The sequence below is a fragment of the Melospiza melodia genome, chromosome 27 (genome assembly GCF_035770615.1).
Source record: "Melospiza melodia melodia isolate bMelMel2 chromosome 27, bMelMel2.pri, whole genome shotgun sequence".
NCBI classification, from domain to species: domain Eukaryota; kingdom Metazoa; phylum Chordata; class Aves; order Passeriformes; family Passerellidae; genus Melospiza; species Melospiza melodia.
Window position 1 is genome coordinate 2,944,302 of NC_086220.1, and position 16,854 is coordinate 2,961,155.

Here is a 16,854-nt window from a genome sequence, read left to right on the forward strand (position 1 = left end):
TAAAGAACAATTTGCATTTTATTGATCATGTTTGTATTCATTTACTGGCTAAACTGGCCAAAGTGTAGGCACAACCAAGATTATTGTCCTGATCTCTTGCTGGCTGTGTGAAAGAACTATGTCACATGGAGTGATGTTGATAAAGAAAAATACTCTCTGTTTGGCTTGACTTCTTCTCTTCTGTGGGAGTCAGCAGCCCAGGCAGTTTTCTCACAGCACTTGTTCATCTTCCCTTGCCCACTACAGGTCACCTGAAGCGTGTATTCAGAGTTGCTGATCCTGAGGTGAGTGAGAAAGGAACATTTCATGTTCCTGATGCTTAAGAATTGTAGAGCAAGCTGTGAGCTTGGCCTGCAGCAGCAGAGTGTAGAGGGCCAGCTGGGTAAGCTGAAAGAAAATCCATTTCCATGTCTGCAGCAGCAATTACAAAGGCATCTCTGGCTATTTCCTAATCTTCCATTTCAGAACTTTCAAGGAATGAAAAGCTCTTGTTGCAGAGAGAATGTTACTTCTTGATAGTAGCCAGGGAGTAACGTCTAATTTAGAACTATTAGCAATTCTGTTGAATTAGCCCATTTAAATTTCGTCGCAGTGACTTAGAATCCCATTGTTATCCAAGTTTCTGATTTGTCCTACGCAGAGCTGGTAGTAGAAATAGGGCTGAATGGAATAAAGTGCTGAATAGAAACAAGGTTATAAATTACAGGTAACTTTCTGACTTTCTGTCCCTCACACTGCTCTCTATTCACAGATCACAGAACCAACAGCAGTCTCTCCTCTGGCTCCCTCTGCTCATGGAGAGGAGGCCAAAGAGGAGGCAAATGAGGTGGATGAGCGCCAGCCTCCAGCTGTGCTCACACCACAGCCTGAACATTCTGAGCCAGTAAGTGCCAGCTCTGTGTGCTGCTGTGTCACCCTGGTTTTCTAGGATTTTCTAAGCCTTCTGATGTTGACATTCTTGTAGTGAACTTTCCCACACACATTTTCTGTAAACAACTCATTGTTTTTCATTCCTTTTGGAGGAGGAGAGATTTGATGGACTGTCGGTTTGACCTGTGGCATTGCAGAGGTGTTACTGTCACCTTCCAAACCACTGTCACCCTTGTAAAACTATAAATAGTGGAGTCAGAGAATAAAACTTCCCTTTTTTCCTTTCACCTGAAAGCGGTGTGTGCCTGTATCCTTTCGTGTCGGTCGGCGACATCTGGTGACCGCCGAAGTGTATTGCAGCCTAGGCTGAGATAAGAACAGCGAATTGCGGTGAGAATTGCCCTCCCTCCTTTTGGTGCTTTGCCTGTTGTTCTTGGGGCAATGGAAACCTCTGTTTTCCCAGGATGATTCCCTCATTTTGGATCTCTGGAGGGAGGTCCTGCAGTTGAAACAGGTGTTTCTGTCCTGGGATGGTTTTGAGAGATTGATTCTGTGGGCCCGAGAGAGAGGTTTTTTTTCGGATCCTGTAAAGGGTTTTAATAAGCAGGAGTGGTCTCTCCTGGGGATCCACCTCATGGAGGCCCTCTTTGATGATTGCACGGTAGATGTGGGACCACTGCTGGTGCAGTGGAAGAAATGTGAGGAGCTTTGGCGGGGGTCTGGTTCTTGTACCCCTCGGAGTTCCCAGGGAAGCCCTTCTACCTCAGATGTGGATGAGGAGGAGATTGAGCTCCTGGGTGATATGGAGTTCCCTTCCCCGCCCCACAATGGTGTGCTGGGGAGTGGCCATTATCTGCCCCGGGTGGATTGGGCTCACAGCCAGCTGGTCCTGGGTCCGGGGGGCTCTCTGGATTCGGCGGGCCGTCCTCGCTCTGCCTCGCCCTGTGCGGGTGGCGGGGCGGGGGACGGGTTGCCCTCTCTGTGTGCCTTCCCGGCCTTTAATGGTCAGCCTCCGCCCTGACTTGAGGCTGCTGCGGTGACTACCTGTTGTCCGAACTGCGGTGTGTCCACCACGTTCCCCCTGAATGAGGTGGGGGTGGGTTCCCCCGCCCCCGAGTCGGGTTCCTCAGCGGGGGGGGCGATTTCACCTTCTTCCGGGTCTGAGCAGCCTGCTGGGCATGCGCAGTCGGTGGAGACAGTCGGGGGCGGGACGTTGCCCGCCTCTGGGTCTGCGCAGCCTGCTGGGCATGCGCAGCCGGTGAAGGCAGCCGGGGGCGGGGTGTCGATCGGTGCTCCGCCCGGCCCCGCTCCGGTGGGCGGGCAGCCCATCCCTCTCTGCTCGGTGGGGGTGGTGCCCGCTGTGGGACCTTGCGGCTTGGGGCGGGCTCTCATAGAGGGCTTGCCCGGCTCCTTTGTGCCGCCCCGCAGTGACGCGGCTCCGCGGGCCGCGCCTCCCTCGGCGTTCCACCCAGCCCCCGTATCGGGGGAGGGGGGCCATGCGCCGGTCTCATCCGGCGCCGTGCCAGACTTGCGGGCCATGCCGGCAGCTGCGGCCGCCGAGGTGGCCTCTGCCGGAGCTGCAGCGCAGCAGAGGACTGGGATGTTTACCTTTAGTGCAACTGCTGACACGGCCGGCGGGAGGCCGGTGGGTGCCCGGGGCCATGGTGCTCTCTCGTCAGGTCTTTGGACGCTTCCTGCGTGCCAGGTGACCGTACGTGCGAGGTACCCTGAACGTTTCTGGCCAGAGGCAAAAACCAAGACTGACGAGATGAATGAACTTGTCTCCTCCCGGCATCTGCAGGGTTGGCGGGTGGATTCCTTTGGCTTTGCCGGTGCTGCAGAGGGCTCAGGGACGAGTGGTGTTACCCCGGCTTCCGGTCAATCACTCCCTCTTGTCTCTGGGGGGCCCAAGGATCGGGACACAGCAGGTGCAGTGGCTTTACCAGGGGTTCCCCAGGCTTTCCCTGTGCTCAGGGGCATCACTCATAACACTTTTATGAACCCTTTGCATATAAGCTGGAGAAGGAACTCCGTGAAGCCGTTGCTCAGCATGGTTTGGGGTCTGCTGAGGTTATGCACATTCTTTGGAGACTTGCTAAGGACACGCTGACACCTCACGATGTCCGTTGTGTGGCACATTCTCTTTTTGACCCTGTGCAATTTGGTGTTTGTGAGACCAAGTGGGCTCGTCTGGCGGCCCAAGCGGTGAGGCGGAATGCTACACTGGCGCCAGAGGACCCCAGGCGTGGAGTTGTTCTTGACATGCTAATGGGGACAGAGCGTTATGAGAGTGTTCACGGGCAGGTTGGATACGATCCCCTTGTGCTTCAGCAATGCAAAACGCTGGGCATGTGAGCGATTGTGCACATCCCACAAAATGGCTGCTCCGAAGCAGCCGTTCTCAACCGTTGTCCAGGGGGATGATGAGCCTTTTATGGTATTTGTGGCAAGGTTGATTGCGTCCGTGGAGAGGCAGGTGCCTGATCCTGTGGCAAGGGACGTCACGATTACAAACCTTGTCAAGTGCAATTGTAATGAAGCTTGTAATAAGGTTATAGCGGCTATGCCTGGTGATCCTAGTATCTGGGAGATGGCAGAAGCCTGTGCGAACATCATTCCCTCACGTCAGAAGTTGGCCGCTGTGGCTGCCGCTGTGCAGCGCGTCTGGGCAGCACCACAGGGTGGGGGGCTGCAGCAGGGAAATGCGCAGACTAGCAGGAAACGGGGGAAGAAGATGCAGAAGGTTAAATTCCTCATGTTCTTGTGCGGTCAGTGCGGTAGGCCGAATCACGTCTAACGTTTGTAAGGCAACTGTTCATGCTAATGGCCAGGCGTTACTGGGTTCGGGAAACGTGAGGGGGAGCGCGCGGGAGGGGTGCGCTCAGACACATGCTTCTCTCCAGACCCAGGTGCCGATGGAGGTCTCCTTTGCCGGCTTGCAGCCAGCACCCGCGGATCAGCAGGCGTGGATGTCTGCACCGCAGCAACAGTTGTCTTACACTCGTCTCAGATACTCAAGGTTCCCCTGGATGCCTTTGGTCCCTTGGGTGGGGGCATGAGTGCTCTCCTTATGGGGAGGTCCAGTGCCACCCTTCAGGACATCATTGTGCACCTGGGGCTCATTGATGCAGATTTTACAGGGCAGATTTGTGCCATGGTTTCCACACCCACTCCCCCTGTCACAATTCCAAAAGGGACACGGCTTGCTCAACTTGTGCCTTTTAAGTCTTCTGTTCGCAGGACAGCTGACCGGTCACGTGGAGCTGGTGGTTTTGGATCCACTGGGCCGCCTCAGGTTCACTGGACTGCTGTCCTGACCAAGGACCGTCCCGAGATGCTGTGTACCCTGTCCGTTCCTGGTGCAACACCATCAGAAATCCACCTCCGTGGGCTTCTCGACAGCAGTGCTGACATCACTGTTCTCTCCCTTGCCGCCTGGCCCTCGGAGTGGCCCCTGGATCCAGTGGGGATGTCTGTCGCGGGCCTGGGAGGGACGGCGCAATGTTACGTGGCCCAGCAGCCTGTGCTGGTCACGAACCCAGAGGGACAGATGGCCTGGGTTAGGCCTCATGTTACTTTTACTCCTGCCAACCTCTGGGGGAGGCATGTTCTGTCTGCCTGGGGGGTGCGTATTGGGATGGATTTTTGATGGGGGCCACTGCAGTGAAGGGCACAGAGTGTCCTACGCCTCCTATACGGTGGCTGGTGGACAAACCCGTTTGGGAGAAGCAGTGGCCCCTCCCTGATGATAAATTAGTCGCCCTTCGGAATTTGGTGCAGGAGCAGTTGGACCAGGGTCATCTGGAGCCTTCTAACAGTCCTTGGAACACTCCTGTCTTCTGCATCAAAAAGAAATCTGGGAAATGGAGGTTGTTGCAACACCTTCGAAAGGTCAATGCTGTGATGGAAAGCATGGGACCATTGCAGGCGGGCATGCCATCGCCTACCATGCTTCCTGCAGGCTGGCCGGTCCTCATTGTGGATCTGAAGGATTGTTTTTTTCGATTCCTTTGCATCCCGATGACAGACTGAAATTTGCCTTCTTGGTGCCAGCAATTAACGAGGCTGAGCCTGCACAGAGATATCAATGGAGGACATTGCCTCAAGGCATGCGTAATTCTCCTGCCATATGCTAGTGGTATGTGGCCCGTGCCTTGTCTGGAGTTCACAAGCAGTTTCCTGATGCGCGTCTGTATCATTATATGGACGACATTTTGGTGGCCGCGTCCACCCAGGATGAGCTGCTGAGGATTCAGCCTCGGTTGCTCGATGCTTTGCATGCTCATGGACTGCAGGTGGCTCCAGAAAAGGTTCAACAAAAACCACCTTGAAAGTACTTAGGGGTCAAAATTCTGGAACGGACAATCTGTCACCAGGAGGTGCAATTTGTGCATTCTGTAACGACACTGAATGATGCTCAGAAATTGGTAGGAGTCATCACTTGGTTACGTCCGTATTTGGGATTAACCAATGCACAGCTGTCTCCTCTGTATGATTTGTTCAAAGGAGACTCTGATCTAAAGTCACCTCACACACTGACCCCTGAGGCACATAAGGCATTGGAGGTGGTTCAGCAAGCTGTTTCGGCTTGTCAGGTTTATCGCATTGATCCCTCTGTTGATGTCACTGTGTTCATCACCACTCCAGATTCGCATCCCACAGGTATCATTGGTCAATGGAGTGACAAATGGTCTGATTCCTTGCACGTTCTGGAATGGGTTTTCCTGCCCCATCAGCCACAGAAGACGGCAACTACATTGTTTGAGCTAATTGCTCGCTTGTTAATCAAATGCCGACAATGGTGTTTGGAATTGATGGGTGCAGATCCTGTAAAGATCATACTCCCGGTGCAACGGGAGGATTTTGACTAGAGCTTTGCAAACAGTGTGTCCCTGCAGAGTGCTCTGGAAAATTTTTCAGGGCAGATCATTTATCATCTGCCCAGCCATAGGCTGTTGCATATGGCGAAATCCACACAAATTTCTTTGCGGCCCAAGAATAGTCAGGAACCTGTGCTAGGACCCACCGTCTTCACTGATGGTTCAGGGAGAACAGGAAAGGCCATTGTTACCTGGAGGGATGGATCTGAGTGGCAGGTCCTGGAAGGCCATGAGAATGGGTCAGCCCAGTTGGTTGAACTGCGGGCTGCTGTCATGGCATTTGCAAAATTTTCCCAGGAACCTTTCAACTTGGTCACGGATTCCACCTATGTGGCTGATATCGCACAGTGGTTGGGTCATTCGGTTTTGAAGGAGGTCAGTAATCCTGTCTTGTTTCATTTACTGAAGACCTTGTGGTGCGCCATTCAGGCCTGAGTTCATCCATTCTATGTTCTGCATGTGAGGAGTCACACCGATTTGCCAGGTTTTATAGCGGAAGGTAACGCGAGGGCTGACAAGTTGGCTAACCCAGCGTGGGTAGCGCCTCAGCCTGATACACTCGCACAAGCCAAGGCATCGCATGGGTTTTTCCACCAAAATGCACATACCCTGCAGAAGCAGTTTCAGCTGATGCCAACTGAGGCTCATGACATTGTCAAGTCATGTGATGACTGCCATGCACTTGCTCCGCCTCTGCCAGCAGGGGTAAATCCCAGAGGCGTTAGGGCCTTGGAGCTTTGGCAGACCGATGTCACCCAGGTTGCCAAGTTTGGCCAGCTCAAGTATGTGCATGTCACTGTGGACACGTTCTCCTCTGCGATGTGGGCTTCTGCTCACACGGGGGAGAAGGCCCGTGATGTCCTTGCCCACTGGAGGCAGGCTTTTGCCGTTCTGGGCATACCTTCTGCTGTGAAAACCGACAATGGTCCTGCTTACGCATCGCAAAAGGTGCAGCAGTTCCTGCAGTTGTGGGGTGTCTCGCACAAGTTCGGTATCCCTCATTCTCTGACTGGTCAAGCTATTGTAGAACGCGCTCATGGTACTCTGAAGCAGGTTCTTCAAAAACAAAAACGGGGAATGCAGGGTGAAACCCCGCACAGTCAGTTGGCAAAAGCTTTGTGTACAATCAATCATCTCACTGTGCCACAGAACTCAAATAACCCTATCATTTTGAATCACCATCTCTCATTGCAGGCAGCAGACGAGGCACATCAGCCTCGAGCGAAGGTTCGGGTGCGGAATTTAGTCACCAAACAGTGGGAAGGCCCCTATGACCTTATCGCTTTGGGGCGCGGGTATGCTTGCGTGTCCACAGATACTGTGGGGTACGCTGGGTACCTTCCAAATGTGTTCGCCCTGATCTGCGACCGCAGAGACAGAATCCAGCTGATGAGCAAGATGGAACCCGTGACCAACATGAAAGGCATCAAGAGGGGCAATCATTGAGTGATGATTCGGATGTAGACGCTGAGAGTGATCACTGATGATTCCTCTGCAAGTGGACACTGAACGTTGTTCATATTTTTCCTTTTCACATTGTTAATTTTTTCCTTTTTTCTTTTCTAAACGGAAAAGTGTGAGATGTCGCCCTGGTTTTCTAGGATTTTCTAAGACTTCTGATGTTGACATTCTTGTAGTGAACTTTCCCACACACATTTTCTGTAAACAACTCATTGTTTTTCATTCCTTTTGGAAGAGGAGAGATTTGATGGACTGTCGGTTTGACCTGTGGCATTGCAGAGGTGTCACTATCACCTTCCAATCCACTGTCACCCTTGTAAAACTATAAATAGTGGAGTCAGAGAATAAAACTTCCCTTTTTTCCTTTCACCTGAAAGCGGTGTGTACTTGTGTCCTTTCGTGTCGGTCGGCGACACTGCTGTCTTTAGTGCAGGGCAGAGCTGCAAGTTTCTGACCAGCCAACACTTTACTGTTGCTGACTGAGGATGCTGAGTGCTGGAATCCTGGCAGGACCTAGTGATTGCCCCCAGCCTGTGACAGCTGGACAATGGGCTTTGGTCTGTCATGTTTAGGGACCAGTTTCCTGCCATTTTGATAGGGGCCAGCCTGAAGCATGAAGGCTCCCTGATCCCAGAGCAGGGACCATGTCAAAGACACTGTGCTCAGCATTGTCGGATACACAGGGGACACTGTGGTGTTGAAATAAACAGGGCAGGAGACTTTTTCTCCTTTTAATGCTTCTATTAAAAGTGATCAGCTCAGGGTTGGGGAGCACGGACGGGTCTGCAGCTTCCTGTTGTTTCTCTCAAGGCAACTCAGAGGAGGAGGATATGCGCAGCTTTGTCCACTAGTGGCAGAGCTGGGGGTCCAGTTGTCGTGAGAGCCTTTAGGGCATGGTGACCCCTTCCGATGTTACTCCTGTCGCCTCTCTTTGCCCGCTCCCAGTCGTTGGGATGACTCTCGTGCTCAGGGTGAGAGGGATTACGAAGGTGTTCTGCATCTCTGCAGACTCAGTACTTTGTTCCTGACGTCCAGACATCACTCCAATCTCTCAACTCTTAGTTGGCTCGTTGTTTTGGGGTCTTTTTTAGCAAGCTAGAAGCAGTAGCTTCTCATGGCATGCTGGTCCTTGGAGTTATTTTGAATATCCCCCCCTCCAAGTCTCTTGTCCTCACTGCTTGGGGAGGTCCCCACCCTTCACTGTCTCAGAGAAGGGCCATTAACTCGGCCCCAGCTAGGGCTTTTACTGATACAAAAACAACTATTAACAACAATGACCCATAATTACTATAACACAAGCAGCACCCCAGCAGCAACCATGGTAACCTTTTTCTTACAAAAAAAAAATTGGCAGAATTTTTGTTCATAAGAGTCCCCCCTCTTTTGCTTTGATCGAGCTTAAATTTTAATCTCGCATCAACTTACAATTTTTGACTCATGAGCTTTATATTTAATTTTTTTGTATTGACTATAAATTTCTTGAGCACTTTGGTAATCACGGTTGCTTAACTTTGTTAGTTTCTTTGGCTTCTTTAGGTTGGTCAGCATGGCAATTACTATTTTAATGAAGCAGATAAATAAGCATAGTAAAAAGAGCAATCCTCCGAGTATACACACAGTGAGAAAATCTACTTTTTCCCATACATCCTTTTTGAAAATCTCCAGGTTCTCCCACCAACTGGAATCAAGTGTAGGAGTTTGTTCTTGATTATTTACACATGTTAATTTTTTTATTTCCTTTGAAATGTTTCTAATAATTGCATTCTTTATTTTTAATACTGCCTGAAGCCTGATGATTCTGTTTAACATAGATATTGGGATCTGAACTTTGCTTTTACAATTTTGGATTTTCTCAATTGCTATTGCACTTTGCTTGTTCGGTTTAGTTTCTCCCAAATCATTGTATATAGGAACTCCTAAACTTGATCCAGTTTCTTTGGGTAATAAGAAGAAAATTGGTTTTATCATTCTAGGGGTGCAGCTGCCAGACCAGTCTCCTGACAATTTGGTGTGTGGTATCAGAGATCAAACCTAGGGGTTTAGAGCTCCCCTGAACTGTGTTTTCAGCTTCTCTTGGGCATTACCAACATTTACACAGTTCTTTTATTTTCCAAAAGGCGTTTATCTCTTTTTCAGTACACTCATAACATTCATAAACTTCATGGTGAGTACACTTGTCTCTTTCTTTTTTTTCAACAGACTCTAATTTGTTTGGATCTCTTGGGATCCACTGGGTGGTTGAATACTTCACTTCTAAATACTTGTTACAAACCATTTTTCTTACCATTTTTACCATTTCTTCTCTTTTTACTAGATCTACTGAGCTTGTTTCAGCAGCATCACATTCAAAGCACAACCAGGCTTCTCCTATAGGGCACTCTCCCAGGAGTGGCTGCCTAAAAGTGGCAGTATTGTGTGCTATCCAATACATTCTCTTATTTTGCTGATAAAAGACCAATTGGGAGAGGTTAACACAGTTAGGGTTAGAGTTGATGTGGACTCTAGACAAGGAGCTCACTTCGTCCTCCTCATAGTGGGGTTGGTAGCACTCACTGCACGGCTCTCCTGGGCTCCCCAGAGCACCACCAGCAATCAGAGCCATCATTACTACCCTTTGCAAGAGTCCAGTATGGGTCATCTTGCACAGCATGCCCACCCGGCCTTGCCTCTTGGGAAATTTTACTGAGAAACAGCTTCCCAGCTCTTTAGAGTCTCTTCTACCCGCTTCTCTGGTTAAACTTCTCTTGGTCAGTTCCCTACCAATTTTGGTTTCTCCTAGGGGAGTGCTCTGTAGAGGATTAACCTGGAGTCTTTAGAACTAAACTGGGGAACTTAATCAGAATTACTTATTTACAGTTCTAAACTTTTTACCAACATAGTTTACATAGAACCATCTTGAAACATTTTAAGCAACGTTAGAGCTCTGATACCAATTATTTTCCCATACAGTTCAGTCTTTTTGACTCTTCCTTCTGAGAGTCAACTTTATATCACAGTATAATCAGGTGAATTAACTTGTGATGTGGTTGAATCCTTATCCAGTGCCCGGAGGTGAGAGTGGTGTGGACTCTGGCCCAATGCCAGAGGAAAAACTCGGAGTCTGGCCCAATGCCAGAAGGAGAATGGGGTGCAGTCTGGTCCAATGCCAGAGGGAGAAAGAGGTGGAGTCTGGTCCAATGCCAGAATGCCAGAGGGAAAAAAACTGATGTTGAATCCTGGTCCAATGCCAGGGGGTGAGAGTGATGTCAGTCCAACCTTTTTCTTTTGGTCTGCACAGTCAAATTAGTAATGAAGAGTACCTGAAACAGGCTTTCAAATATAGGCATTAATGGTCTGCTATTTTATGATTCTATCAAAACTCAGTTTCTCTGTTTAATGTTATTGGTTAACTTCTCTTTTTCCATAGCTTGCATGTTTCTCTCATCAACTTCTGCATACTCTGTATTTTGCAAGGAGTTATATTTCTGTTAGCTAACTTAGCTCCCAAAGTGCTTTTATTCTCCTATTTTCCTGTGTATTTAATTCCCTGGTTTTCTGTTCTATTTTTCAAGATCTTATCTATTTATCTCTTGCTTCTGTTTCTTACTTTCACTTACAGCTTAAATACTACTTTTCTTTCAACCCCTTACACTTATTTTTTTTTTCTTACATGATTCTTCTACACAATACACTTCCCTCTAAGGAGATGTGGTAAAACTTATAATGCACAATCTACATTACCTCTATTCTAATTCGTCTATATTCACTCTCTTTTATTTCTCATTCAATTTCACACATTCCTTCAGACCCTCAAGACACAAACTGGATCATTATTGCTAAAAAATCACGGGTCCCTGTAGCCCCCCTCACCTTGGGGTTGGCCCACAGGTCTCAGTATCTCTGGGCCTCTTGGAAGGGCCCTGACTCTGGTTGCCTCTGGTGCACATTCACCTGTGAGGCTGTCTGCGTGTCACTGACGCTCTTACAGCTACGGCACCCTCACACATCTGGGGAGCACTACTCTGGTTTGCAGGTCACACACACACTTCCACTGCCCCCTTCCCACCTGCCTGGGAAATTGAGGCTGACTTTGCTTGTGACTCGCTCTTACACACACAACAAGACAACAATAAGGTACCTTTTACTTTCACATCACTTATTACAAGTTTAGTGTTACTGGCCAGTTTTGGTGCTATTGGATATCCTTTCTACCTAGCTGTTTTTTGTCTAACTTCAGATGTTTTTTCACTATACTATACTTTTTAGTGCTTTTTTGAGACAGGACTTATCTGCTCCTGTATCTACTCAAAAATTCTAATTCTTCATTTAGGGGTCCCACCTCAAATTTGCCAAGGGCTCTTCTGGATGTTGCATTGGGTCCCCTAAAGTGTAAAGCCCCTGACCCTCTAATCATCACCTCTAAGGATCTTTCCTGAATTATCTTGTTCCCTGGCTATGGCCGCATAGAGACTGAGCTTTCCACAAACCCTCCTAACATGTCCTGCCTCTCTACAGTAATCGCAATGTCATTCTCTCAAAGGGACTTGAGGTCTCTCCATCCCTCTTGTACCTGACAGTACTGGCCTATCTTTGCCTCCTCCTGGTGGTGGACCTGCCCACCCCACACTTTCTCTAGCTACTGAAACCATGATCCTAGCCTTGGCCTTTGCTTTCTCTTTGTCCCTCCTTAAATGCACCTTCAATGTTTCTCTCAATAACTCATTGATATCCTTCTCTTGCCAATCTTCAATCTTTTCCAGCTTTCTCCATACATCTGGCCAAGATTTGGTAACAAATTGGACTTTTAGTAGCACTTGACCTTCTGGGGTGTCTGGGTCTATTCTAGAATACAACTGGAAGTTCCACTTTAGGCGGTTAAGCCAAGCAGCAGGAGCTTCATCCTTCTCTTGTGCACGCTCAAATGCCAACTGGGTATTAGTTCCTTTGGGAACTGACTCTTTAATTCCCTGTATTATGAAAGATCTATATTCCATCATGGCCTTCCTCCCTTCCTCCTGGTTAGGGTTCCAGCTGGGATCCGTTCGTGGCAATTTCTGTTCACCGGATGGCACCTGAGGTCCTGGATGGTTATCTTTCTCCCATATTCTTATGCCAGCCGCCCTAATCATCCAGACCTCTTCTGGGGAAAATAATATATTGAGGATGGAATTCATCTCCCCCCAAATGTAGATATTTGGACTTAAAAATTGATCCACTTGGTTGGCTGTGCCCACTGGGTCCTCAACTAAATGCCCAACTCTTTCTTGAATCCTCTCACCTCAGAAGCAGTTAGGGAAGCATTCACAAAGCCAACACCTCCCACTACTCCTCCCATAGGAACCTCTCTGAAAGGAAAGGGTTTCTCTGCCTTGGAGGTCTTGGATCTGGTGCTACAGTACGGCCCATCTTCAGATGCAAAACTAGTTTGAGGGATATCTGGGTTACCCTGAACTTCCTGCCCATCAGTAGGTGTATTTGCTGATAGCTGTTTACTGGGCATGGAGATATTTGTGTCCCAACTAGGAGGAGGTAAAGAGACAGCAATAGGAGGGCGAGAAGAGCCTGAGTGGATATTAAGTGGAGCTGGAGAAGGGGTGGAGAATGCACCGGGTGGAGTAGGCACTTGTGGTGATGCAGAAGGACCTGGAGGAGCTGAAAGGGGTGGTGAGGGAGTGGTTACTCGGGGAGATACTGGGTTTATCATAGGGGAAGCTGAAGAGGTAGAAGGAGGAATTTGAGCAGGTGGTAATGAGATGGCAGCCGGGGGAAGAACCGGACCTGCCATTTGAGGTGCTTGAAGAAGAGGATTATAAGGTGGAGGGGCAGAAGGAGGCAAATAATCCAGGGGGTCCCATCTTTTACTAGTCCTATCATCCCCTCCTTCATTCCTCTCCTTCTGTACCTTACAAATTCGCACCCCTTCATCCCCAATAGCGCTCTTTAACCAGCAAGACACATACAGTAATTGCTCAGGATCAGTATCTCCTCGAGCTGTCAGATAATGACTCAGTTGTTGGCACATCCACTTATCCTTTGTCCCACACCAAGGCCATCCTCCTTGCACCTCTAATTCCAGCCAGACTTCTACACAATAGTGGATCATTTTCACTTTATCTAATCCCTTTGTGGCCTCTATAGAATCCCATTTCTCTAACAGTTCTTCTAAGGGACTATTGGGAGGTATATTCCTCAGTCTCTTGCCAGTCTTTTTACTATTACACCCTCCCATTTTTCAGGTCTCAACAGTAAAAAAATCCCAAAGGTGCCTCTACTGACAGGTAATTTAAAAAAAATTTCTTGTTTGAGGAGCTTCAGCCTCCTCCACCGAACTTCAAATTTCTGCCTGATGCTCAGGTCTTTATACTGAAACAACTGCCCAATCTCTTGATTGCCCAAATTTCCTCATGTCAGGTCTTACATCTATCAGGACTTGAACACACGAAACCTCGACCTAAGAATCCGTCAAGGGAGACACAGAGAGAGAAGCAGAACAGACAAAGAAAGGGAGGGGAGAAAGGAGAGCACAAACACAATCAGCTGAGAAGGTGGCACACTGAAAACAGACCTGGAACTGACTGAAAATATATATGACAGAAAGAAATAATTTTGCACCTTGTATTTACTATCAAAATACATTTTCTTCCCCTTCTCGCAAACCTCTTGCTGGTGTCATTCAGCAGGGCTTTCAGAAAGTCCTTCATTCTGCATGGATGTTCCAGGCTGCAGCCACAAGGAAACAGGGAATGAGGATTTTCCTGCTCCTGGGGAGTTTGACATCCTCAGCTGAGGAGAGGAGGATGCACCAGAAGAAAAGGGCACCTGAGCTTCACCCTTCCACAGGAATTAGGGGGGGAATCTCTCATCCTGTCTGCAGCTGCTCCCACAGGGATGGGAGGGCTGATCCCAGAGCCCCAAGGGTCACAGTCAGGGCTGCCCTCAGGGAATGCTCACCTGGTATTGAGGGGCAGCATGGGAGCACCTGGATCTTGGAGCACCCAGCTGCCCCCCATGTTTGGAGGTGCCTGAGGAGGGCTGTAACGATGCCAGGGACATCCTGCAGTGACATCCCCACTGAGCTCTGGGTGAGCTCAGTCTGACCCTGGTCTCAATCTCACTCCATGTTTAGACACACTCACAGTTCTGTATTTAATCTCATCCCAGTGCCTGACTCGTCTAGCCCCAGACCCAATCCCAACCCCAGCCCTAATGCCAATCCCGTGTCGAGCCTTAACCCCAATCCCAGCTCTAATCCAAATCTCAGCCCCAACTCCAAGGCCAGCCGCAATTCCAGCCCCTTCCTAAATCCTCAGCCCCAAACTAAATCCCAGGTTCAGCCCTTCTGGGGGTTTGGGTGTGTCTCTGTCCCTCTGACCATGATGATGTTTGGGTGGGGTCACACCAGGGCTGAAAGGGACAGAGACCCCCCCTTTTGCCGTCAGCACACTATATACAGCCACAAACAGGAACGGGACACTCCAAATGAGTGTCGTGAGCTGTGTATTTCAAACATCAGTCTCAGTACATTGTTAGGACAATGGAGAGAGGATATGTTTACAGCTCGCTGATTCAAATGGAATGCCAAGGAAACATCACATTACAGGGTAGCATAAAACCATCTCAGCCTAAGTTTCAGCCAGTCACACACATAGCAAACCATATTGACAATAATTTTATCCAATCATATGAAACACACGTAACAGTAATTAACACAATAGGGGCTTATTTTCTAACACAATGGCTCGTTTATGAGAGACAAGGCACAGAGGCTCATTCATACTAACCTTCTAAAGATATAAATTAAATAAACTTGTTGCAACCTATAAGGGCAAATCACAGGGGCTTATTGTTCTATTTCTCACGTCTGCTCTACTGCTTAGAAAACTTTTTGCTGTATTAGCAATGTTCACAAATCTGCTGTCTGAGGCCTGTCTTTTTTACCACTTTCTCGAAACCCTCTAATTTTATGAATCTCAACACTCCCGGCCTCCACAGGTGTGAGAAGGTCGGAGAACCCCCCCAGCCCTGAGCACCCCCATTTGTGAGCAGCATCCCTGCCGTGTCCTTTCTCCGGTGACAGCACAGACATTCCTTTGTGCCCAGGTCTGTGCCAGCCCCGCACACGGCGCTGCTCTGCGGCAGTGGGAACACAGGGTAGCGGTGCCCACAGTGTGTCCCCCATGTGTTGCCGTGTGTCCCCCCGTGTCCGGCTGTGTTCCCCCGGCCAAGGAGCTGATTAGGCCCGGGATGGCCAGGCCCAGCTGCCGGGCCTCACCAGCAGCGGGCAGGAGCCGGCCCGGGCTGCGGGACACGGCGGGGCTGCCCGGCTGGAAAGCAGATCTGGCTCCTGCCAGGAAGCTGTGGGCAAGGGGCTGCCGGCCGTGTGGGAGGAAAGCCGCTGGGCCGGCCCTTAATGCTGCCCGGCAGAAAGGAAAGGGAGGAGGAAGCTGACAAATGAGCTCGGAATGTGGCAGTGCAGAGATGAAGGGACAAGTGCTGTTGGGGGCCGGGGGTCGGGGCCAGCCCTCAGGCACAGCTCCGAGTGGCTCCTGAGCCGGCATGAGGGCTGCCTGTAAGGATTGCAGGCGGCAGCCGAGAGCAGCAGCGCCGGCAGTGCCAGCTGGGCCCCATGGCCATCTGCCCATGCCTTCTTAGCCTGTGAGGGCCGTGGGCTCTGCAGCGCTGCTCCTGCTCCCACAGCCGGCCCAGAGCCTCAGGGCTGCCCCAGGAGCAGCAGCAGCCTCAGGGCCTGGCCTGGGGCTCGATCTGCTCAGCCCGGGGGCAGAGCCACAGTAAGGGGGAAGGAGCTGAAGGAGCACCAGGGAGAGAGACAGGCTGTGAGACAAGGCTCTGCCTATAATTTTAACAGTTTTTATTGACCTAATAACTATATACAACTAACTTAATAACTCTATACAAGTAAAAAGCCAAGTTTCTTATGACAGTTGTCACAGACGTTTCTCGCTTCGGACAAGATGTCCCGGGTCAAGCATTGGGCGCTGAGTCCTTTCCAGCTGGCTGGGGGCTGTTGATGTGTGGTGGGGCTGGAGAGGCTGCTCGAGCCCTGGGGCACATGAGACCTGTCGAGGAGCTGTGCCTGGCCGGTGCTCTCCTGAGGCGGCAGGGCCTGGGTGGTGAAGGACAAGGGTGAGCCGCCACAGGTGCTGGCCCCAGTGCACCAGGACTCAAGCTCTTGTCCCACACTGGGCATGGCCATTCTCCCATGTTACTCCAGCTCCAAGCTCAGTTGCCCCATGTGCCAGTCCTCCTGCTCCATTCTGCCCCTTCCTTCTTGCCCCAGACACAAAATACCCATGCCACATTACCCATCTCTGTACACAGAGCCCTACTCATCCCCCAGCTAGCACCCTGCAGATAATCAGCCCCCTGTCCTCACTGACCCCCTTGCCCTGACAGGGCCATACCTGATGCATCCTGTGTCCTGATCGCTGTACGATGCTGGTCATTAAGGCCCCTGGAGATGTGTCCATCACCGTGCAGCAGGGTCACACTGGGCTGAGGAGGAGAGGGCAGCTGGCTGCAATGCAGGGCCCAATCCAGCACCCCCCAATGATCCTCATAACCCATGTCTCCCTGGGCACTGAAGGCACAGATTCCCCCGGATAGTCAGCAATGCCATCAAGCCTCAGTCACCATTCTGTGTCCC